The sequence below is a fragment of the Homalodisca vitripennis genome, chromosome X (genome assembly GCF_021130785.1).
Source record: "Homalodisca vitripennis isolate AUS2020 chromosome X, UT_GWSS_2.1, whole genome shotgun sequence".
NCBI lineage: Eukaryota > Metazoa > Arthropoda > Insecta > Hemiptera > Cicadellidae > Homalodisca > Homalodisca vitripennis.
The window spans coordinates 34564654-34589556 of record NC_060215.1 but is presented as its reverse complement, the minus strand read 5'-3'; positions in this window follow the sequence as shown (position 1 = coordinate 34589556).

Here is a 24903-nt window from a genome sequence, read left to right as displayed (position 1 = left end):
ACGAAATTTAGATAGAATTTCCCGTACATGAACTGGTGTATGAAATAATTGTTGAAGTGAAAAGTTTAGCAATATGAGTTAAAATAAATATTTTTAAAAATTATAACATGGATTAAATAGACAAATAAAGATTAAACGTGTTACTCTTTCTTTATGTTTTTTAATTTTTCAATAATTACAGCATAAAGTTTCAATAAATCTAAATAGATATTGTGTGGTACTTTTTCCTTACAAATCAGTCTGTTAAAAACAATGTTTTCATAACGCAAAACTTGTTATAAACGATTATTTTGAATTGTTGCATTGTTAATTGTTTCTTTTTAATACCACGGGTATACCTGTATGTGTTTTTACCGTAGTAGGCTTCTCAAGCGTAAGTATATATGTTTGTTTTCCTTTTCGGGACAAATATCGAACTCAAATGTGACACCGTAGATCGGAAGTGAACTTAAACGAACCGGAAGTACCCGCCTTTAGATCTAACTAGGCTTCCCGTCCTTCTTATGTAATCTGTTCCACATCTGGGTAAAGAAATAATCCTTTGATAAAGTATATCTCATCTCAATAGAAAATATAAATAAATTTTTATATTTTCTTCATGTGGACAATAAGGCAAACTCGTCTATGGCACTGAAAATATCTTCACCTGGAAGTAGATTACAAGTGCTGGATGTAAGCGGTTTCTTGATTGGGACATTAAGGCAAACTCAGCTGTGGCGTCGGAAATATAATTCAGTAGAACCAGAAATGCTCCTTTACGTGAAAAACCCGAGGTATTAGTCAATCACTTAACTTCTGACTCTCTGAACCATGAACACTAAAATAAGATGACCATATATATGCTTACTTGCGTTTGGAAATATCATGGAACACCATCATATTACGCAAGTGCTTTAATTAAGTAGACTACGGACTTCGATTGCAAAAACAGCGCTTGAAGTCGGAGGTAACAACTAGTGAATAATAAAACTCATTTAATATAAATTATATCTATTAAATAACCCTTATTTAAATTACTAACCAACGTTTGAAACTAAGTTTTTCAATGAAGAAAAAACTAATTAAGATGAAATTGTACAACAAATAAAGCAGATTTGTTGTAAAATGTCTTAAATGCACATACAAATGAAAGAGAAATTGTATCTACTGGTTTGATATTTTTATTTGTAAAAGACTAGTTAAGACAATATACTTAACTTATGAAATATTTACACAATGTTTGTAATCCCTGCAAAAGAACCCGTACATTATGATATAAAAATAACTGGTTTTAATCACATATATAATTATCTTTACTCGTTACATACAACCACTTTAGAACCTTTCTTAAAATTCCTAAGCGTCCAACAATTAAATATAATAGCTTAATCCCGGAGATAACGAACCTAACCATTTTATATTTCCCCTCTCATACCTCCTTCAACTACCTCAAGCCGTGAATACATCAGGTGGCTCGTGAACAATGTAGCTCATGATACCATACTATGTTTGTAGTGAAGTCGATACAATAAATAATAAACGTACTATGGCAGGTTTTGGCCAATAAGTGTCTATCTAACTGGATTCATCCAAAAAATCGTTGTTTTCACTACCCCACATATTACATCATTTCTCACATACTACCTTACAACAATAGTTTTTTATTTAACACAATTTTACGAGTTCACATTTTCAAATGACATTTCTAATGATACAGTTTTCATGGTATAAGAAACACCATACCTTATCTTTGTTTGCTCGACCGGAAGACTGAGTGACATGTACAAGTAATGTATTTGCTCATTGCACCTTGCACAGCGCTAAATTGTCATGTAATACTATATTATTAAGATACGGATTATTAATACAGACTGTTTCATGTTTGAGAATGCTTGGAACTATTTCAGGCGCACAACTATATTTGATATGTTGCATTATTTTTGCCTGAGTGGGTTCACTCATTCTCGGTATTCACAGAACTACAATATGTCAACATTTTAACGATGTTAAAAGTTTATATTCCATTTCACATTTTGATACATTCACGAGACATATGTACCTTTGAAGAGGACCTTTTTCAGCTTGGCACGTAGATTATACGAACACAAATTTATGTATATTTTCTTCAAAGTAACTAAGACCCTACTAGTGAATATTTTACCTCTTATTATTGGCCAAAATGACAATTTTATTTATTATAGAACTATGTATTTGTTTAGGAGTCTTGATATTTCTATGTTAAATAAGTTTCAGAAGGAATCAAATTCATTAAAAATCGTTCTGTAATAGGTGTTTCTCATTTTGAACTACTAAATTATTGGTTTTACCGGTATATGTAACCATGTAGGCTATTTATGTTTCACTTCTGATTACAAATATTTACGACCAAAGTTGTCATAAAAGTAGTATCTTAGCCTTTTGAACTTTCCAAATTCGTAAACCCTTAACTTGTTTGGTTACCGTTGATTAAAAATTATCAGAATTACACGTAAACACATAAGTTATTCAATTATTAATAGAGGGAATCAAACATATAGGTTTGTTGTATATGTTCCTAATATTTTTATTGAATTAGTTGATCTAATATGCTCTATATATGCTCATCATTTAACACTTCTTGTATATTATTCAGTTTCCTATGTTTTCGCAGAGTAGTAAAGTGTAAGCTTTCTATCAACTTTCATTTACTTACAGGGATGCATTGTACTTATAGAGTAATGATTTCAAATAAAATATCAACTTATTTTATATATTTTTATTGCAAAATTTATTACTAGACAGTTAAAATATTAAATACATTATCGTTCAATGTTTCGAAACACTGGTCAATATTAAGTATCAAAATGTTTCTATACAGTTATACGACCCTAATTATCGTTATAAATCGAATATAACTGACGGTTCTAAATCGTGTAAGTATGTGTTGATAGCAGGGACTTAAATATTGAGGCAAATCTAAGGTGGGCGATGTAGACAGCATAATTTAGACCGGTAGCTAAGGGGCCTGTGTAGAGAGACAGTTTCCAGCGGAGGTGACAGATTGAAAAAAAAAACTACCCTTCGTCATATAGCTACCCTGATCAATTCATTAAGATGTTGTGAATATCACATAATATTTACGACATCAGCAATTTTGTTCAGTGGTGCAAGAAATCAATAACAGTACATTTACAGATATGCAATCTGATCTCTTCTTTAGTTGGATAATTAACTTGTCATATAACTATAATGTAAGTTAAAATAGTTAAACTAGTCATATCAAGGCATTGTGACACGCGTAAGTCATGAATCACAACAAATGTGTACCATAATTTTAAATACTAAATTAAAGAATACAACTCAGAGTCTGGATGCAAGCAATAAACATCTGCTGGTAAATGACCAGTGACGATGGTAAATTTACCAAAAGTAATTGGCGATTAAAAGTTGAACCTTATGTTTCTTTATACAAAAGTTAACGTATTCAATATCAATTAATTAAATGCAACTGTGAATTAATATTATTATGAAGTTATTGATATTGTATAAGTGAAATAGTTACCACACTGTGCAATGGTATATGTCGCTACTAAGTACAATTTATACTCCTAATCATGAGTTATTGGCTAAGGTTATTGCAGATCATTGACATTGTGATAAGTGTAACAACCACAGAGCCTCAAAATTTAACAAACAGTTTACTTTTACCTTTAACTGTATCAGTTACACAGGAAATAAAACAATAATCTGTCCGAGATCCGAGGAACTAATTCACTTAGGTATGAGGTCCGCCGCCAGGGCTGCGCCACGGCCACCGCGTGAACATGTTTCGTCTCCTTCCATAACATTCACAAGGTTCAAAAATAACCGCCCTCTCTGTTGATAACTAGTGTCATATCGAGTGGTAGAGCTAGCGTCGCGTTTATCCCCTTTATTGCTTTTTCACTGCATACATAAATGATAGATCAGTGTGTTGCACAGACATAAATGGCCGATCAGGGAGTTGCACAGATATAGATGGCCGATCAGGGAGTTGCACGTACATAAATGGTCGATCAGGGCGTTGCGACCGGTCACTTGGGATCATTAAGGTCCCAGGGAGGTAAACACACTTCCGGTTCTAGTGATAGCCTCAAACTTCTCCTTGAGACTCACTTCCCTGATTGTATCTTTGAGAATGACGACACTGGAACGTCTGGTAACCATGAGGCAGGCTCACGGCCAAGAGCTTATCGTGGTGGCTGGGCCATTGCCAGAAGGATTGTCACTCTCCCTAAAACCAAATGGGCAATTTCTAAATTTGCCCCTTTCAAATCTACAGGAGGGGATGGAATCTTTCCGGCCCTGCTTCAACAAGGGCCGGAGAATCTCCTTACCCTTCTATGTGAACTATTCAGGGCGAGCCTAGCTTATGGGTACATACCACAAGTTTGGCGTCTCAACAGGGTGGTCTTCATCCCTAAAAAAGGGAGAGCGGACTATTCTGTCCCTAAATCTTTTCGTCCCATCAGTTTATCTTCGTTTCTACTGAAAACATTAGAAAGACTGGTGGAGAGGCACCTGAGAAAGGGAGTTCTCTCAAACACTCCCCTTCATCGCAACCAACATGCATACCAGCAAGGCAAATCCTATGAATCAGCACTGCACCAACTAGTCAGTAGGATTGAGGATAGCCTGTCCGCCAAGGAATTGGCATTGTACACCTTCATAGACAATGGAGCACAGCGACGTGGCCTTGAGCCAGCTCTGTGCCGGTGGCTTAGGGCCATACTGTGCTCCAGACGGATCAAGGCCGATCTCAATGAAGAATCGCTTGTGATCGCACCCACAAGGGGATGTCCTCAAGGAGGAATCCTGTCACCTCTACTGTGGAATCTAGTAGTAGATGGTCTACTTGAGGACCTTACTAACAATGGAATCTATGTCCAAGGATATGCAGACGACATAGTCCTTATGGTACAGGGAAAATATACAAATGTTGTTGTTGATATCATGAATACCAACCTTCAACATGTACACAACTGGTATCAGGGAGAAGGACTGAAAGTAAATCCCTCTAAGACAGTAGTTGTACCATTCACTAGGAAAAAGAACCTAGAGTCTCTTTCTAGGCTGAAACTCGCATCCACACAGCTTGAGTGGTCAAAGACAGTCAAATATTTAGGACTGACTCTAGATCATAAGCTTACGTGGAATGATCATCTTAACAATATCCTGCACAAAGCAAAGTGGGCGCTCATGACGTCCAGGAGACTTGCAGGAATCTCATGGGGCGTAAAACCCCATATAGCACTATGGCTTTACAAAGCAGTTGTAAGGCCTCAAATCACTTATGGTTCATTAGTCTGGTGGACAAAGGTGAATAAGGTAACTGCCAAAGCCAAGCTTGAAAGCTTACAAAGGCTTGGCACAATCTTTGCAACCGGAGCATTCAGGAGCAGTCCCTCAGCGACCCTCGAGGTGGCTTTAGGACTTCTACCTCTTGATGTCCATATAAAAGCTGAAGCGCGTAAGTCAGCTTATCGGCTGATGGTTGCTGGATGATGGTTGCTGGCTTGTGGAGGAATGGCGCGTCTAACTCGAGCCATGGCGCCATCACTGAAGCTGTAAACCCAAGCGCTATTCTCGAAATGGTCTCTGACATAATGAGAACGGAGTTCGTATTCAATAAGCCATTCTCTGTTGACTTCTACTCCAGAGATGAGTGGAAATCGCAAGATAACATCCCAACAATAAGAAAGAGCTTTGTCTGGTACACGGATGGCTCGCTTATTAAGGGAAGAACTGGATATGGAGTGTTTAGTCAATCCCCTAGAACTGCCCTTTGCGGCAGTTTGTGTCGGAACTGCTCCATATTTCAAGCCGAAATCTATGGTATCCTAGCCTGTGCCAACCTAGGCCTCACCAGAGGATACCAGGGAATGAACATCTGTATAATGTCAGACAGTCAGGCAGCTCTTAAAGCTCTTGACTCCAACAGCATTTCATCCAGGCTTGTGTGGGAGTGCTTTAACACTCTCTGCAAGCTTGGATCACGCAACTTTGTGCGTCTTGGTTGGGTACCGGGCCACACAGGCATAGGTGGCAATGAATGCGCCGACAGGCTTGCCAAAAGCGGAGCAAGCATGCCATACACCGGTCTAGAACCGAGTTGTGGTATAAGCAAGTCAGCCGCTTACAAAAGTATAAACAAATGGTCCAGGAAGACACACCGCTTGCGGTGGCAGAGTCACCAAGGATAAGCACTCGGCAAAAGAGTGCTTGCTGATTCTAGCTCAGGCTTCACCAGATGGCTGATGGGGCTGGGCAGGGATCGGGTTAAGCAAGTGATTGCCTTGATCACTGGACACGGCCACTTCAGGAAACACCTAAACACTCTAGGTTTACGAAATGAGGACTAGGAGTGTAGACTCTACAATAAGTCTTAAGAGACTGCAAATCACATAATACTGGACTGTGAGAGACTGGGAGCAAGGAGAAGGGCTCTTTTCGGTGATAAACAACCAGGCGACGAACCAGATGCTAGTATCGGGGAAAAGCTTCTTAGCCTAATTAAGGGCACAAAGATAGGCTTACCCCTCTAACATCAAAGGGGCACACAATAAGCTCAGGTTGACGTGTGAGGATCTGTGAATCCAGCCCAATACCCTAAAGCAAAAAAAAAAAAAAAAAAAAAAGGGCGTTGTACAGGCATAAATGGTCGATCAGGGCGTTGCACAGACATAAATGGCGATTTCCTTATTTTTTCTAATAGTAGTGACTACTGTTGAGTCAAATGAGCATATTATTAATTTATTTTTCAACTCAATTTGTTGACCACGAGACTCTCAGGGTGGGTTAAGGTGGAATATTTGAGTAGACTGAGATATATTTTTTTAAAATGTGTTTTCTTCAGAATTGTTATAGAAGTTTTGTTCCACGTGGACTTCGTCTGGGATCTCACACCGAGAGAGGGTTTCAGAGAATATTTTCTATCAGATAGCATTTTAACACTCCCTTCTTTTTTAATTTATCACTGTGTTGATTTTTTTTTTTCATAACAACAATTCTTTCTAACAACGAATTCCAAAACAGCTCCAGAAATCGAAACCAAGATTTGTTAAAAATATAGAAATTTCAATTACTCAATTATAAAAATTAAGTTTTTTATTTGGTCCTAAAATATTTTACTTCCCAAAACTAGAACGCTATCTGGTCAAAAGGGCATATTAATTATTAATATTGGTTTTCTTATAATATTTTGTTATTATTATTGATTTATATTTTATTCCTGGAATTGAAGTAAACCAATAACTTTCTAGTGTAAAAATAGGAACTTTAAGTCAGTTACTATTTAAACAACCACAATATTTCCTTTTTCTTTATGAGAACTATGTTTACTACAAATGTTACAAATTTTGTTAATATGTTACAAATTATCTGTTCAGAAAAATGAGCGTAGAGATGAGTATTATATGTGACAAAATCTACTGACTCGTCTTTCCGAAGAATTACAAAGTATGAGTCTTATGTTTTACAATGTATCATAAAACAGATGATATCAAGTGTTATTAGATGATATAGTTAAAATATCAAAACAAATAAAAATACAACTGAACTATGACACATTTTTCGGCTTCAAGCATACGTTCAGTTTAATTCAATTGAAAATATACCTAGAATATACTAGGAAATGAAAGCCTAGTCGTGTCTGAGACTGAAGACGCTTGGGGTATTGCTAGACATCATTTTAGGAATTACTGATCATGTTCCTAGATCAAAGACTAACCTGGGACGTTCACGATGATCATGTCTGTGCCAAGGTTGCGTCGGGCATCTTTGGCCTTCGCTATTTGCCAAAGCACTACCCAATTACGATATTGAAAATGGCATATTATGGCTTAATTTATCCCCACTTCGGATATGGAATCAGACTTTGGGGCAGTTTTGCACACCACAAAAAAGCCGTAAGGGTGATTCTGAATTTAAACACTAGAGAGTCGTGTAGAAACGCGTTCTGGGAGCTGGGATTTCTGACTCTGCCCTGTCTACATTCTCGAGGTGGTCCTCTACTCCGTGTCGAGGTGTGCTTTGGTTCGGGGAGGGGATGTTCACCAACACGGGACGAGAGGCAGAGACAACTTTCGCGTGCAATAGCACAGGACAAATGCGTTCAGAAACTTACCATACCACGTTGGTGTCAGATTGATCAATAGTCTCCCTCAACACATCAAACAACAAAATGGAAATCAATTCAAAATTCAGTTGAAACCCTTCTGATTTCGAAAGCATTTTACTCATTTGGCGAGTTTATGATGGATCGCTGGGATGATTAAAACAAGAACAAAGGCCATCAAAATAACTAAATTTGCCGGGCCTGTAAATTGTGTGAAAGAGGCGTGAGTGATATCATGTATGTCTGAATGTTCTATTGTCAGAACGAATGATTAAGTTAGGTAGGACGTTTGTGATACAATGTGTGCATTGTCTGTTCGCAATAAAGTTTATTATTATTATTATGTACTATTGCTTTGCCAGCTATCTCTGCGAAGGTTGAGAGGTACCCACACGAAACCTCGTTGCCTGAAGCGGCTAAGCTGCAACTCGTTAAATTTAATATTCTGTCATTGTTTTATTATTATTTCGACAAGAAGCATTCTTAGAGTACAGTAGGAGAAAAGAAAAATTTTAAATATATCTATGCGTTTTACTTTAATTTGAAAAATGACATTTTACCGATGGATGCTTTGTGTAGGGCACCAACATGCTGCACAATTCATAAGACTATGACAGTTGAAGAACCGGAGTACAGTACCCCCCTAAAACTAAATGTCAACGATGGTATACAGCAGAATTGGCCGCATTGAAATATGAGGTTATGAGCTCCTTTAGACGATATTGTACTACTGGTCTGCTCTCTGATAGAAAGGTCTACATAAAAGCCAAAAAGCTTTATAGAGCTGAAATAATTGAAGCTAAGAAAAGTAGTTATGCTAACTTTATTCTCAACTCATACAACAGATGTAGAGCTGCTTGGCAGGTTGTGAAGAGCGAGCTGCGCTCAAACAGTGTCTATCACGATATTCCAGCTGCCGATGTTTTTGCCAACTTCTTTTTGGAGGCCGTAAATAATGTGAGGCAGAGTATCCCTCAAGTGGATACTGCGGAAGCCGATCTCGTGCAAGTCGCAACCCCTCAGATTTCCTTCAAATGGAGTACTGTATCTTCTATGGACATATGTAATATAGTAGCCAAAGTGAAACCAAAGAGAAGCTGTGATATATATGGTATATCTTCTGTAGTGCTTAAGAATGTGATTGATGTAACTTCTTTTCCTTTAGCCTTATGCATAAATGCCAGTCTACTCGAAGGTATTTTCCCATCCAAGCTTACAGTTTCTAAAGTAATGCCAATATTTAAAAAAGGTGATAAGGATGAGGTCAGTAACTATAGACCGATCTCCCTGGTACCTGTTTTTGCTAAAGTCTACGAATCAGTAATGAAATTGCAGTTAAGCACTTTTTTTGAGCGCAATAAGTTGTTTACCAATAGTCAATATGGTTTTAGATCTGGACTGTCCACGGTGGACGCGGTCGGGGATTTGGTGTCCTATGTGCTCTACAGTTTTGAGAGAGGATATGACCAGTGCGGTACTTTGCGACCTTTCTAAGGCCTTTGACTGCGTTGACCGGGATATTCTGCTGAAAAAGCTTGAACACTATGGTATAATTGGCTGTGAAATTTCACTGTTTAACTCTTACCTCAGCAATCGGCTTCAAAAAGTTTATTCAAAAGGCAGTTTCTCAGATTATGCTGAGGAACCCTTTGGTGTACCAGGGGTCGGTATTGGGTCCACTCTTGTTTCTTATTATGATAAATGATCTTGACAAAAACATTAACTGTAAAACCATAATGTTTGCAGATGATGTCACTCTTTTGACTTCTAGAACTGATGTAAATGTTCCTAATTTAATTGGGCAGGCTGATGCTTGGTATAGAGCAAATATGTTTTATCTAAATCATGACAAGACCCAGCGTATTTTATTTACTCTAAAGGCAAATGATAGGAAATGTGATTTTACTCAAAGTGTGAAGCTGCTTGGGATTTTTTTGGATCCCAAGTCATCCTGGCATGTGCATGTAGAGCATGTTTAAAAAAAAATAAGTAGAGTTCTATTTTTGTTAAGACATTTAAGACCGTTGGTTTCTAAAGACCATTTAAAAATGGTATATCACGCTTTATTTCAAAGTATCTTCTCATATGGTTTGCTTTTGTGGGGGAATTCTTGTAGAGTAAACAGTATTTTGTTAGTACAAAAGAAAGCTATCAGAATTATTGCAAAGGCTGATCTCAGATCTCACTGCAGACCACTATTTATCCAAGAGGGTATTCTGACTATCGTTAATATGTTTATTTTTCTCTGCTTGCAGCATGTAAAGAAAAACCTGCCCCACACCACACTAAACAGTAATGTACATAAACATAACACAAGAAACAGTAGCCAAATTGCTAGACATTTCACCAGGCTCTCTAAAGTACTAAATGCTCATGAGGTTGTAAGTATAAAGCTTTTTAACTGTTTGTCTCAGAGTGCTCAACATGTTAGTTTTATAAGATTTAAGAAAATAATGCATGCCTGGTTGATTGCAAATCAGTTCTATAGGCTGTGCGAGTTTTATGAATCAAATGTTGCATATGTAGAATTTGTGTAAATATCCTCTTTTTTAGATTTTTTAATGCTTGTACAGTTTGACTTGTTTTACATAAACATTGTTGTTATTTTATATATTATTTGCTTGTATTTTTTTTACTTGCTTTGCATACAATGAAATGCACTATTGTTTTATGATGTCTATCTGTATTATAGTTGTTTTATGACTGACAAAATCTTATGCATGGTTTATGTCCTTGAGATCAATAAAGTTATTCTATTCTATTCTATTCTACCTTTATGAACGACTTGTGTTCCGGGATAAGGGATAGGAGCGTTCCGCACGCCAGGTTCAACAAGCTTCACTTTCTTTGTTTGAAGTTTCTTTTTGACGATGGAAGGATTGTGATTGTGAAGGAAACAGGATTTTTCCGGACATTTCCCATCGTTCAGTAAATCCAAAATATCAGTAACACTAACTAACATAATACACAATATTATAAACAGCATAAATTAGAGACAACATACATTAAATTGGCAGCCCAACCAATCAGTCAACAATCAGTCGAGATTAGGCCGCTTTGGTTGCCAATTCTAAAAAGTAACTAAAAAAAAACCAAAAGTATCAAACGGATCAGATATTTGTAATAAACCAATCCGGAGTCACAGTATGGTTTTAAGAAGTTCATCTACAATGAACCAACAATAATGATATTTAGTTCCGCCATCTTGTTTCTACCGTGACGATTGCTATTTTCTATTTGCCTCTTGGCAGTCTTAGGTGGTTGGTAGATGAATGCAGACGCATTGTCACCTGTATTCTATAATTCAGTTTTATGATTAATGTTGTGTATAGTTTTGTATTAAGTGCATGTTTTAGATTTTGGGAAGTTGACATACAACATTGGTAGTTGTGACTCATGACTTACGCGTGTCACAACGCTTTTGTATGATTTTTTTTATTTTAACCGAGTTAGTAATTATGTACCAGGTTAGTTATTTACCAGAAGAAGAGATCATATTGCAGATCTCAAAATGTAGTGTTACTGATTTTTTGTTTCACTGAACGATCTGATTTTGTCCCAAAAAATCTTGTTTTCTTTGTAATGCTTCACTCTCTTAGGGTTCGTCTCGGAATTCGCAAGAGAGTGTTAAATTATTTTGGATCTACATTGTAGGACCGCCTATGTAGTCTAATATAGTTGAAGTGCACTGGCTTTCAAATGAAGTTTTAGTCAGAATTAGATTAATTCGGTTTTGTCCAGTGTGTATCGTTATTTATGCAGCATTTTATTTTGTGTCAATATAAATTAATAATATTTTTGTATTTATATTTTAACTGTATATTGGGTCATTTTAAATTAAGGTAAGTGATTATATTCAGTCTATAGCATAATATGTAATCGTTTTAATTTTTTTTTATTCATTTTAAGCTTTTACTGGTAATGACTGGAATACTTTAGAAAAACTTTACTTTACTTTAGTCTTAACTGAACACTGTTTAAAAGTAAGGGCATTATTTATTACAATTAGAAAGCAAACTATAACAGCGATTCAACTAAGCCGATACCATCAAAAGAGAGTGGCGATAACTAGCCATGGCTCGCCATAGTATCGCACGCCACACAACAGAAATTGTCCGAGCGCCCACTTTTGCTGTCCCTTAATAGCATAGGAAGAGCTATGTTTGTGTAACTAGTACAATCTATGTTTAAAACATATTTAATTGTCAGATTGTTAGACTACTTTGTGGTGAGTGTAATAACCTCAGCGTGCTATGATAGCTGCGTGTATCCAATACAAGATTTACTCCTATCCTTGATTTATTCCCGTAGGTAGATAGAGATAATTGATATTGCGATCGATGTCATAACCACAGAATGCGGCGGTCACTGCTGCAATTCAATTGAATGTTTAATCCTTCTACCGTTATTGGTTATTCAAAATACTTTTGTTTCTAAGATCCTAATTCTTTGTTTTACGTTTCCAACGACATAATGAAAATGGGAATGAAGAAGATATAAAATAATTATGACTTCTGTTTAGTTTATGCCTTTTTACACGTTTATTATGGTGTCACTGGTGTTCATTAGCTTGTATGTCATATGACTCTCGGTGAATCCTAATCGTGATTCAAGTGAGCAACATATAAAGGTTGAAACTCACAAATAGCTTTGCACTCTATGGCAGTAAATTTCGTGTCGAATGATCATGCATGATTATTCTCGGATCAGACAGTTTAGATCCTCGAGATTAAATTTAAAACATAAACTAGGAATACAATAACAGGATTATTAAAAAAATAATATCTTGTTTATTTCTTCGTTTGGACTTAAAGCTTTTGATTTACAACACAGGGTAGTGTTGCTAAGATCATGCCCTATGCAATCTGTCGTTTTGCGCATTCGAACGAGAAGACGCCGGCCTTGGAAAATGTTTTAAGCCTTATCAGTTCAATTGGGTTTAAAAATTACACGTTTGAACAAGTGGTTTATAAAATTTCTCTCCCAAAATAAATACTTTCCCAGCTTCATAGCGTGTCCAATGCTAAAGGTTTCAACCGCACGGTCAATAGTAATCGGATCATCGGTTTCCAAGTTATGAATGTTCAACATTGCACTTTGGTTGATAAGCGCTAAAACTGTTACCTTTTCTTTCGTTGATACCGACATACAAACTAGGAGTTATAGTTTTAAACTTACTTGCTTTACGAGTGTATGCAGAAGAGCATAAATAAAAGGGACATGTTTAATGTAACTTGCGTTACAATAGCTCCATTAGTTAGATTGTAGTTAACGTTCGAACTCGGTATCTTATCACCCCAACATCTAAACCACTTACAGGAACTCCACTTACAGACCGAATGACAACGGCAGACAAGTCTCAGACTTGTTCAGTCAGTCACCCTCCAGAATTGTCCTAAGGGTAATATGTCTTCCAAATCCCATAGTAATACCTATTATAAGTACGATGAATGGAACATATCCATGGATTCTCCGCTTCACGTAAATTTATTTAGATCTAATATTTCTGGATGGTTTTTCCAGACATATTTAAACATTGATGTTATGTTAAAGTGTTGCGTTATGTAAAAATGGTATTGTTTTTATTCTCTGTAAAAAGGCAGTTGAGTATGAATTTAGGAGTTTGTTAACTTTCAACAGATTTCTGTGGAGATATCAACTCTTGAAGATATTAGTAGAAATCCTTTGGGGCAACGCACGGCTTTGAACCTGAGTATTTTAAATGTAATAATTTAAAAATGTAATTTTTGTATATATTATAATTACATTTCCAAACATATATTCTTAAAGTAGTTATTGGTTAATCAAAATACTTTTGTTTCTAAGATCCTAATTCTTTGTTTTACGTTGCCAATGACATAATGAAAATTGGAATGAAGAAGATATAGAATAATTATGACTTCTGTTTAGTTTATGCTTTTTTACACGTTGAATATGGTGTCACTGGTGTTCATTAGCTGTCATATGACTCTCGGTGAATCCTAATCGTGATTCAAGTGAGCAACATATAAAGGTTCAAACTCACAATTAGCTTTGCACTCTGTGGCAGTAAATTTCGTGTCGAATGATCATGCATGATTACTCTCGGATCAGACAGTTCAGATACCCGAGATTAAATTTAAAACATAAACTAGGAATACAATAACAGGATTATTAAAAAAATAATATCTTGTTTATTTCTGCGTTTGGACTTAAAGATAATGATTTACAACATAGGGTAGTGTTGCTAAGATCATGCCCTATGCAATCTGTCGTTTTGCGCATTCGAACGAGAAGACGCCGGCCTTGGAAAATGTTTTAAGCCTTGTCAGTTCAATCGGGTTTAAACACTACCCATATTCATATTCATTACATATTACATATTCATGCATTCTCCGCTTCAAGTTATTTAGATCTAATATTTCTGGATGATTTTTCCAGACATATTTAGACATTGATGTTATGTTAATGTGTTGTGTTATGTAAAAGTGGTATTGTTTTTATTCTCTGTAAAAAGGCAGTTGGGTATAAATCTAGGAGTTTGTTAACTTTCAACAGATTTTTGTTGATACAACACTTGAAGATTTAGTACGGTAGAAGTCCTTTGGGGCAACGCACGGCTTTGAAACTGATTATTTTAAATGTAATAAGTTAAAAATGTTATTCTTTTATATATTATAATTACATTTCCAAACATAAATTCTTAAAATAGTATAACGTGAAAAAAATTCCGAACTAACAAAATAAACGGTGGAATGACAAAAGTAAAACGTGCACGGATATCGCTGTCGGTCGTGAAACACCTGACAGTTTCCGTTTTATCTATAAAATCTTACCCTCATCCGGAAGTAACGTGGGTAAAACGCCTGTCATTTATACTCGGATTATAACACTCTGTGCCTCCTTTGTTCGCAGAAAGAGAATGTTCTTTTCCATATATTTTAAAAGTTATTTCCTATAAACCTATCAATAAAACATAAACGATTTTCTTTTTCTGCATGTAACCTAATGTATAATGGTAGCCGAAAAAAATAGTTTTTTTTTATCTCTACTGACTGCATAGGTATATAGAAAAGTTTTATTTTTAAATCGTACCGGTGATTTGTGTACGTGTTTAACGTCTACGTGTGTCTCACTTAACGTTCATTGTTCACTCCATGTTTGAGTCTGAAATCCTAGACAAAGGTTACGTTTTCTTTTGCTAATAAAATATTAAGTGACGCACAGAACATTGACTGGGCGTCAGCTATATCTCTGTGCGTATGTAGAATGTTATTTATTAATCGATTTGCAATTCACTGAATATAATAAATCCAATTAATTTCAGCATTAAACAGTAAATTACTTGATCATCATAAACTATAATTTATATTAGCTCGATGTTTTTTATAATTGCTGATGCTTTCTTACTTTGTATGTGCTATTTATATTATATATAGTTAATACATTTTTAAATCGTTTTCAAACTCAGGTGAACTGAAATAAAATATATTTCAATGATGACCTAAATTTTTTTTTATCTCCGAATAATTACAGTAAAAATACGAAAATCACTAACGCTTGAGTTTTTTTCAATACACAGTGTTCTCTTGCTACTACAGTATTTTTATTATTCTAGATACTATATTTCATATTTTCTGTAGCTCTTTACCTCTTCAGAGGCACGGCCCTTGACCTGTCGATGGACAGTCTGAAATGCCAACTTATATAATGTGTAGTTGCATATAAAACTTTGAGAAACTTTACCAAATTTTTATGTTAACGAAAAGTTTCGTGGCCGTATTTCTAACGTTACGTGTCAAATATGAAATATTACTTTAAACCTTTAGTTTGTAATAAATGTAACTGAAAAATAAGCTTTAGTGAGTGCTAGAACTGCGTGTCTAAAGTAGAGCTTTTCAAAAACTATTTTGTTTTGAAACAGTACAATATCTCCTACTATAACGAAATAGGTACAACTATATAATAAATGTAAAGTCTCTAAAAAAACTCTTTTCATACAATATGTACATTAAAATGTGCACCTGGTAAGACAATGAGAATACCACTTTATGTATATTACGCTTCATTTTATACTTCAATGTTGAGCTTCTTGGTGGCCGGCTAGTTTTGAATATCTAGTCGGACGCTGACTCCAGATTGCAGGAGTCGAGTCTGTAAAATCGTCTGACCTCAGATACTGCACTAAGGTGAAAAGGCGTTGAAATTAACGATTCTAGTGACTGCTGGAAATGTAATAGTTAACACAGTGCGCATAGTGTTCTAAAACTCTTAATGGTGCTCTTTATTATTTACCGTATTTTTCGAAATATCTTACTAAGGCTATGCAAAAGGGAAAATTATCTTGCAAGATCAAACACACAATCAAACAAATTTATGTTCTAGGAATCCTGTATTTCTCCTCAGGTAATGGAACTTTTAAAAGCATTTATATAAATTACTACTAGTACATAGTACCAAGGTAGAACTTAAAGTAGTATACAAGTAGTTATGTCACTGAAAGTATACTTCAGTCGAACATACATTAAACAATACAAATTGAGTACATTATATATACCTCATTTACAATGTATATATATATATATATATATTTTTTTTAAGTTAATATGTTCCATAGCAATAAAGTAGTAATAGTTCCAAAAGTGTTTCCATAGCCAAAATACACGTTAAACTAATCAACCAAAATGAGGTTTGTCCACTACTTTTTAAAACAATACTTTGGAATACGGATTATTGTTTGTCTCAATTCCTAAAGAATACATCCCACCCAAGGCTTTAGAACATCTTGGCTATAGGCAATCTTGTTTGGTTTTTGCGAGTAAAATATCATGTAAGCGATTTTTTACACGTATATTTGAACATTTTTCATTCAAATATATGTGGATATAGACTATTAATGGTCACTAAGAATATAATTAAAGGTGTATAATCATTAATATCTTAAAAAGTAAAATCATACAGATTATAGAAACCTGAATTATCTAGATGTAGTAGGTCGGATAATATTATAGCCTACTAAAATTTGTAACAGGATTACACAGTTGTACAGGATCACACTGTTGTACAGGACTACCCCATGTAACACAGGATTAATTATGTAACAGGACTTAGTGCAGTAACTCACTGTACAAAACGTTAGGCAACTACATAATTTTATACGGTAGTCAATAAAAATATAGATCGAATAGAAACTATAAAAGTCAATCCATTCACAAACAATTAACCAAATCTTGATTCATCTTTTTGTTGATTGCCATTCTTATTTCGTTGAAAAATTTACATTATTGTATTAATTATTTTACGACTAAATGTACTAATTACAAAATGGACTTATTATTAACAGAACTGGACTGTAGATAATTTTTGGACATTTGCCATCGATATGTCTAACAACAGAACATTAGGTTTGGAACACAACAGTTTTTCTTTTTTAAGCTTCATAACATCTAAATATTATAGGGTTGAACATAATCAAAAATTGAAAACTAATTACTGTAATCGAATTATTATTTGTTTCATTTAATAAATTTAATTTTGTTAAACCATTATTAATAACCTTTTATATAAATTAGTGTAAATATATTAATTTTTCCTCAGTCTCTCACATTCTCTAATGCGTGCAGCATATGTCTTGCAGTGGGCTTATTTTTTGCAGTGATACTTTTATACGGTATTCCTTCTACTACTCTGTGATACATTTTGCCACTAGCAAGTTACTCGTCCCAGAGTAATCAATTTTTTGGCGTTTATACTTAATCTATTTTGCAATCTGAAAATAGAATGGATTTCTATCTTTTAAATGTAATATCCTATTTGTGCCACTCTTGATAACAAATTTTAAAGAGTCTGTTTTCCTTTAAAACTATCCACCATAAACAGTTAACTTTAAATAAAGAATATGAATGTTACGGTTTATAAAAGTATGTAACAAAGTGCCAAAAACATGATTATAAACTTCAAATATTCACTGGAAAGTTTTCTAAACGTAAATCGATACCTTCAATATTTTGAAATACACGAGTGGCATTGGATCCATTAGAGAATTACGCACAGTGTTTTTGTAGCTGTCCATTAGGAACCTCTTGCTAGACCAAGCTACCACTTAAGCGGGTGGCTAACCACCTTTTTTGTTGTACTCACCGGAGAAGACCACAGCGTATTTACATATTTCGCATAGTACATAAATAGTTAGTATTCATTGTAAATAAATATATTTGTTTGTAGTTTCGACCTGCAAGTTGCGCTGTGCTCATAGTTGAGTCAGATGGCTGTGTGAAGTACTATAACTTGTTTTGTACGAATATATTTATTTTTTGAGTTAATTTTATAACTCCTTCAATGAATAACTGTTATTTTAAATTATTTAAACTCTATATGCATCCTAAAAAATATATTTCTAGTTTCATTCCATTTTCTAACCGCAAAGATGCTGGATGCGGCTAGTGCCAAAAATGCAATAATATCTGCAAACTGTAAAAGTATTTGTAGTCATTTTAATACTAAATTCCATGCATAATGTGTTAAATTTGGTACAGTAAACATTGAGTACTACAAGGACAAGAAATCAAATCTATGGACATGGACAGTCTGGCCGCAAATGCATTGCGCTTGAACCAGTTCCGTAGAAGCCTTTAACTTATGACGACATTTTTCAACTTATATCAAGTAAGAGAGAAGTCATTGTTTTAAACTATAAATCGTAGTACTAACAGATATAAAGGGAAATTTTTTATTGTACTTGTATCACAATAGTTAAATAAATCATACAGACAAGGTGTGCTGAGGTCCAGGGATTATTTCAGATACTTCTGAGGTCCGATGCTAGGTCATGTAACGTTGATTGTTACCGTTTATATATTTACCATAGTTAACTTAGTCTTTAACTCCATAGAGGGCAGTCCGAGCGCACACATTTTTCATGCCTCAAATTGTAGCATTGTATGAATTATCTCTTGTGTAATTAATGTAATTAAAAGTAACATCTATAGAAATACCTTCTACAAAACATGTGGTTAAAACTTGTATATCAGCGGCAGGGAGGAATATAGTACAGTAAGTGTCTTAGATAATCTTAGTGTATGATATCGTGTTACCACAGTTTAGAGGCCTGAACTATGAGTCTTTGTGAGATCCACGACTTTCACCCCGCAAGCAATACAAACCTTATTTCCGATCCATAGATTTTTATAAAATGTGAAATAAGAAATGCTGTAAAACAAAACTTAATACTTTTAAGGTTAGTGACAGTAGACTTTTCTGAAATAAGCCTTAGACCTATTGATACATCTTTATGAAATTATAACGCAAAATTGGGAATATTCAAATGAAATCTTAAAGTTTGATTTCTTATAACTAAATTAATCAATACTGTACTGTAGGCTTCATTAACATTTGTATATATGTATATGCTTTGCTCAATCAGAGTAGCGTAACTCTCATTCGTATACAAGCAATGAACAATAGAATTAATGCCCGTTATTGCTACAAGTTAGCCTCCAGTTAGTCTTTACCGAAGGTAAAGAAAGGAAAGGAATTTGAGATACCATAAACGGGAGACATTTAAATGGTATTGTGAGGCATCATTGAATGCCGCTCAATATAAAGAGAGTTCATTTTACGTTCTGCAGCCACCAGCCACCCCAATGTTTCGGAATAAACTGAATGTAATAAAACGCTACGACCTTTAATTCAGAATTGTATTCATGCAATATTCAGTAGAGATAGTGGTAAAGGAGTGGAATATTTCACTGACAATAACTTGAACTGCATAGAAAGTGAGCAATATCAAGTATATATAGATTTCAATACTCATAATAAAAATACGAAAACGTTACATGTTTATTAAGACTTTATTTTTACCGATTAGAATAAAAATATAATTTTATATTCCTAAAATAGACATTCATCGTGAGAAAAATGATGTAAATATTTAGATTTCGATCAGTCGACAACAACTGTATCATTCAATAACATTAAATTTGAATATATTACATAACATTTTGGATCGTTATAACAATGTACTACAATATTGTTAATTCACAGCTTTTAAATATTTTATGGTATTTGATATTTCTAGTTATAAAATATTATTTGTCATTCTTCCGTATGTATATATATATATATATATATATATATATATATATATATATATATATATATATATATATATTAATATTAGTAACATATTCCCAAGTTCTGAATATATTAGCTCATGTCGAATTTTGTATGTCCAATCTCTCTGGATTTAGGTTAATTAGATATAACCAAAGATATCGAAGTCGTACTTACTCTTAAAAGAGTGGCTATTTTGCCAATACAATTTTTGAGACAAGGTTTATAGGTATATTTATTTATATATATATATTTATTTATTATGGTAAGTACAATTCGTAATTTTGTTATTACGTGGGTCGGACAAATCCGAATTAAAATTGGTAATCAGGAACACCCTCCCCGCCTATCATCAGTTATAAAGCTCAGTTCAGTACAAAAGATATAATAAACCATATCGCTAATACATATTAGTATTATATACTATATTTAAATAAATATGCAACAAGTTGTCATTTATAATTATATTTTTTATATTTATTATTGTTTTTTACATTACAATAATTCACACTAATATTTATGTATTAATGAAATAAGTTAATTAATATTTGTTCATAATGCTTATCAATAGTTTATTATCTCAAAACTTTGAATGTAAGCTCCTCTCAAGTGACACTCATTTTGAAGAGGACACAAAAACTTAAAGAATCGTGTAGACCAGAAATCGATTTCTCTTTTCCATTCAAAATAATAACCTGAATTCCCAGAACAATATTTTCAAATAATCACCACGTTGTCAAGTCTAATCAAATTGTGTAACTTTATTTATTTATTTATTTATTTATTTATTTAACTTCCAACGGTCAAAAGACCAATTTACAACGGGTTACAGTTTTATATAGTCTCTCAAGATGACTAGTACTTATAAACACAGAGGGCCAAGCCAAACATGCAATTGGACTTTAAACTAATTGGTGCTTAAGCCCTAGCTCAAGCACCAAGCCAAACATGCAGGGAACAATACAGCCAACACTATGCAACAATAACAATAATAAAGCTATATGATTTACAATAAATATAACTATACTAGTAAAGGTAAATAAAATCTACATTATTGTAATAAATATTAACAGTATTAGAGTAACAAAATAGAATCTATAGAATACATAACAAATTTTAACAACGATAACAAATAAATAACAATAATTTATAATAAATATTGAGGATCATGATAAGTAAATAGAATTAGGAAAAAAAAACTAATGAACATGCACCATATGTTATACTAATAACTACAGTTTTGATTGCCGAATACAGATTCAATGCAGTGCCCTCCAGTCCAACAACTTCTTTTTGAAGGCCTCCTCACCTGTACAAAACAGATCAATGTCGTCCGGCATGCTGTTGGCCAGCAGCTGGAGGCGAGGAAAGGTGCTGTGGAACAAGTACTGGGTCGAATACTGACGTCTAGCGAAAGGATGGGTGTGGCGCAGGTGTCGAGAAGTGCGGAAGTCCAGCTTGACAAGTAGATCAGGGGCATCAATGTTCGAGTTAATCAGCTTCCTCAGGAACAGTAGGTCATTGATTATTCGTCTTGTGTGAAGTGGCATCAAGTTTAACTGAAGTCGCAGATCATGAACTGGAGCAGTGCGGTAGTCGAAGCCTAGCAGCACACCAACAAAACGGACGAAACGGGTTTGAACGTTCTCAAGTCCATCAATCTGGCCAATCAAGTAAGTAACTGAAGTAAGTCTGGTAACTGAAGTCTTCCTAATATTTGGCAGTGGGACAAGCGTAGAGTTAACTCCTGTGTCATATTCTAAAGTGGTATTTGGTTGCAGGCCTTAAAAATACTGTTTCTTAGGTCTTTAACGTCTTTACTGGTGTTTTGTAGATAAGGATTTAATGTGACTTCACAGAAAAAAATCCATAAGTGCAAGGTTCGGAGACCGCTTAGGCCATTATATTACACCTCGCCTAACAATCTACTGTCGTGAGCAGTGAAAATGTGCACAAATAAAATGTGTTTAGGCACCATCCTGCTAGAAGTGAAGGAAGCCTTTATAAAATTCATGCAGATTTTCCCTAATAACAGTACTTATTGCTGGGAAAATGTATTCGTGTAATATTAGCAAATCAAGTTCTCCATTAGGATTTCCATTAATAAAACATTATCCTACAATGTGATAACCAAGAGTCCTGGCTCACACATTTACTTGTTCTGTTCTGGGTATTGGGTGCAGGGTTCACGCAAAACAAGAGATTTTCTGTCTCCCAGTACCTGGGGTTGTGTTTATTTACATCTCCATTGGAAAAAACGGTATTCATCAATGAACAAAACGTAAGTCAAAAGAAATGTAAGTTGAAAGAATTTATTAAAATTAGATCATCCTATTATTACCGAAGATTTGGTGGAGGTATGTGGATGATACCTTTGTTATTTTTTCTCATGGAGATATTGAATTAAATAATTTTTTGAATCACATTAATAGTATTTCTCCTTCCATCCGCCTCACAATGGAAGTGGAAGTCCAAAACAAGCTTCCCTTTTGGGATGTGTGTGTATTAAGAGATAGGGATGTCCTTAAGACAACTGTTTTTCGAAAGATAACACACACAGGAACATATTTAAATTATCAATCCAACCATCAAAAATCTGTCAAAGAAGGGGTAGCCTACTCGTTGTTTGATAGAGCAAAGAGCTTGTGCTCAGATAAAGATGGACTTAAAGAAGAATTTAAGAAAATTGAATCAGATCTCAGACGCAATGGATACCCTCAATTAGTAATAAATAAGTGCAAACGAACCAGAAGAATCATTCCTCAGTCAGAAAAACAGAATTGTGATACATTTGCGTTTTGTCAATCGGTTTCACTAAATTTCCCTGCTGGTTTTCTACCGAGTTAATCAATATTGTCATTGAGAAGAAAAGGCTGCACAAACGCTACAAACAAACGCTGAATTTACGTACCTACTACGAGTTCTCAAGAATTAGAGACCAATGTCGTCAATTATCTACAACTTGCTACAACAATTATGTACAATACGTACAGGACTGTATCCCGGCTAACCCCAGGATCTTCTGGAGCTACTTGAGAAATTCTAGAGGGAAAGACACGTCCCAAGCCACTATGGTGTATGATGGAAACTCTGTCTCTGATCCACAGGAGGTGTGTGAGGCGTTTGCCACGTTCTTCTCTTCTGTCTTTTCTCACACTACAGAGGCAGGTTCGTAACTACCAGTTCTCATCTCCTTTTACCTTGAACGGTCTGCTATTTGCGGAGGATGAGGTCTTTAAGGCTATGGGAGGGCTTGATGGGTCAAAAGGATGTGGTCCAGACATGATCCCTCCAAGGGTTTTGAAATATTGCAGAGTTCTGCTATGTGGACCTCTTACCGCCATGTTCAAACAAATCAATAAGTACTGGTACATTCCCTGACGTGTTGAAGGTTGGCTATGTGATTCCTATCCACAAATCAGGACACCATGAGAACGTTTGCCAACTATCGGCCCATCGTTATCCAACCAGCGCTGGCAAAACTATTTGAGAAACTTATATTAGCCAGGATCAATCCACTATTCAAAAACGTATTGTGCCCTGAACAGCATGGATTCACTTCGGGGAAGATCGACGGTTAGTAACCTTGTGATTATCCAAGAGGAAATCGTTGGAGCTTTTGCGGATAGAAGTCAGCTTGACGTTGTCTATATCGATTTCTCCAAGGCCTTTGACAGGGTGAGCCACAAGCATCTGGTTGCCAAATTGGAGGCCTATGGAGTGATTGGCCCCTTGTTGAGATGGTTCGCCAGCTACCTGTGTGGTCGGAGGCTGATGGTCAAGTATCTCGGTTCACTTTCTCGTGAGTTTATTGCAGCATCAGGAGTGCCTCAGGGGTCACACCTGGGACCTTTGCTTTTTTGTATTGTTCATCAACGACATTGGCAAGAAGATGAAGACAAAACACCTACTGTTTGCCGACGATGTCAAGATCTTCCATCACATCAGAGCCCAGAGTGATTGCACGGATCTCCAGAGAGATCTGACGGCTGTCGAGGAATGGTGTCAGCAAAACAGCATGAAGATAAACATCGACAAATGTTCAGTCGTTACTTATTACAAAATAAAGAACCCGATTAACCATGACTATTACTTGGCGGGGAAAGTATTGGTTCGTCGTGCTGACGTCAGGGACCTTGGGGTGGTTTTTTACCCACGATTTAAGATCAACACACCATGTTAATGACATTTGTCTGAGGGCTTCAAGATCTCTGGGGCTGTTGAGTCGAACCTCCAGATTTATGACTGACTTGCGGACTTTGAAGGTGTTGTATTGTGCCAACGTCAGACCCATCCTTGAGTACTGTAGCGTGGTGTGGACACCCAACCAAGTGGGCCTCGTGAAGCAGATGGAGAACGTCCAAAACAGATTCCTGCGGCTTGTTGGGTGTCGAATGGGTTTTCCCTTTAGGCTTGTCCCCCTTAACGAAATAAAAGGGCTGCTGGGTCTTCACTCCCTTCAGTGCAGGAGGAACTCTCAGGATGCACTGTTTCCTATACGGGGTCATAACAGGACTGGTGGATTGTCCAGCCATCCTTGGCCACATAGGATTACGCTGCTTCAGTGGAACTAGGTCTAGGGGACTTATTCGAGAGAAGAAGTCTGAGCAGTAATTACGAATGCCACAGCACGATGAACAGAGTCCAAATCCTAGGAAATAAAATCGCTCCGCACTTGGACTTTTTTACGGCGACCAGAG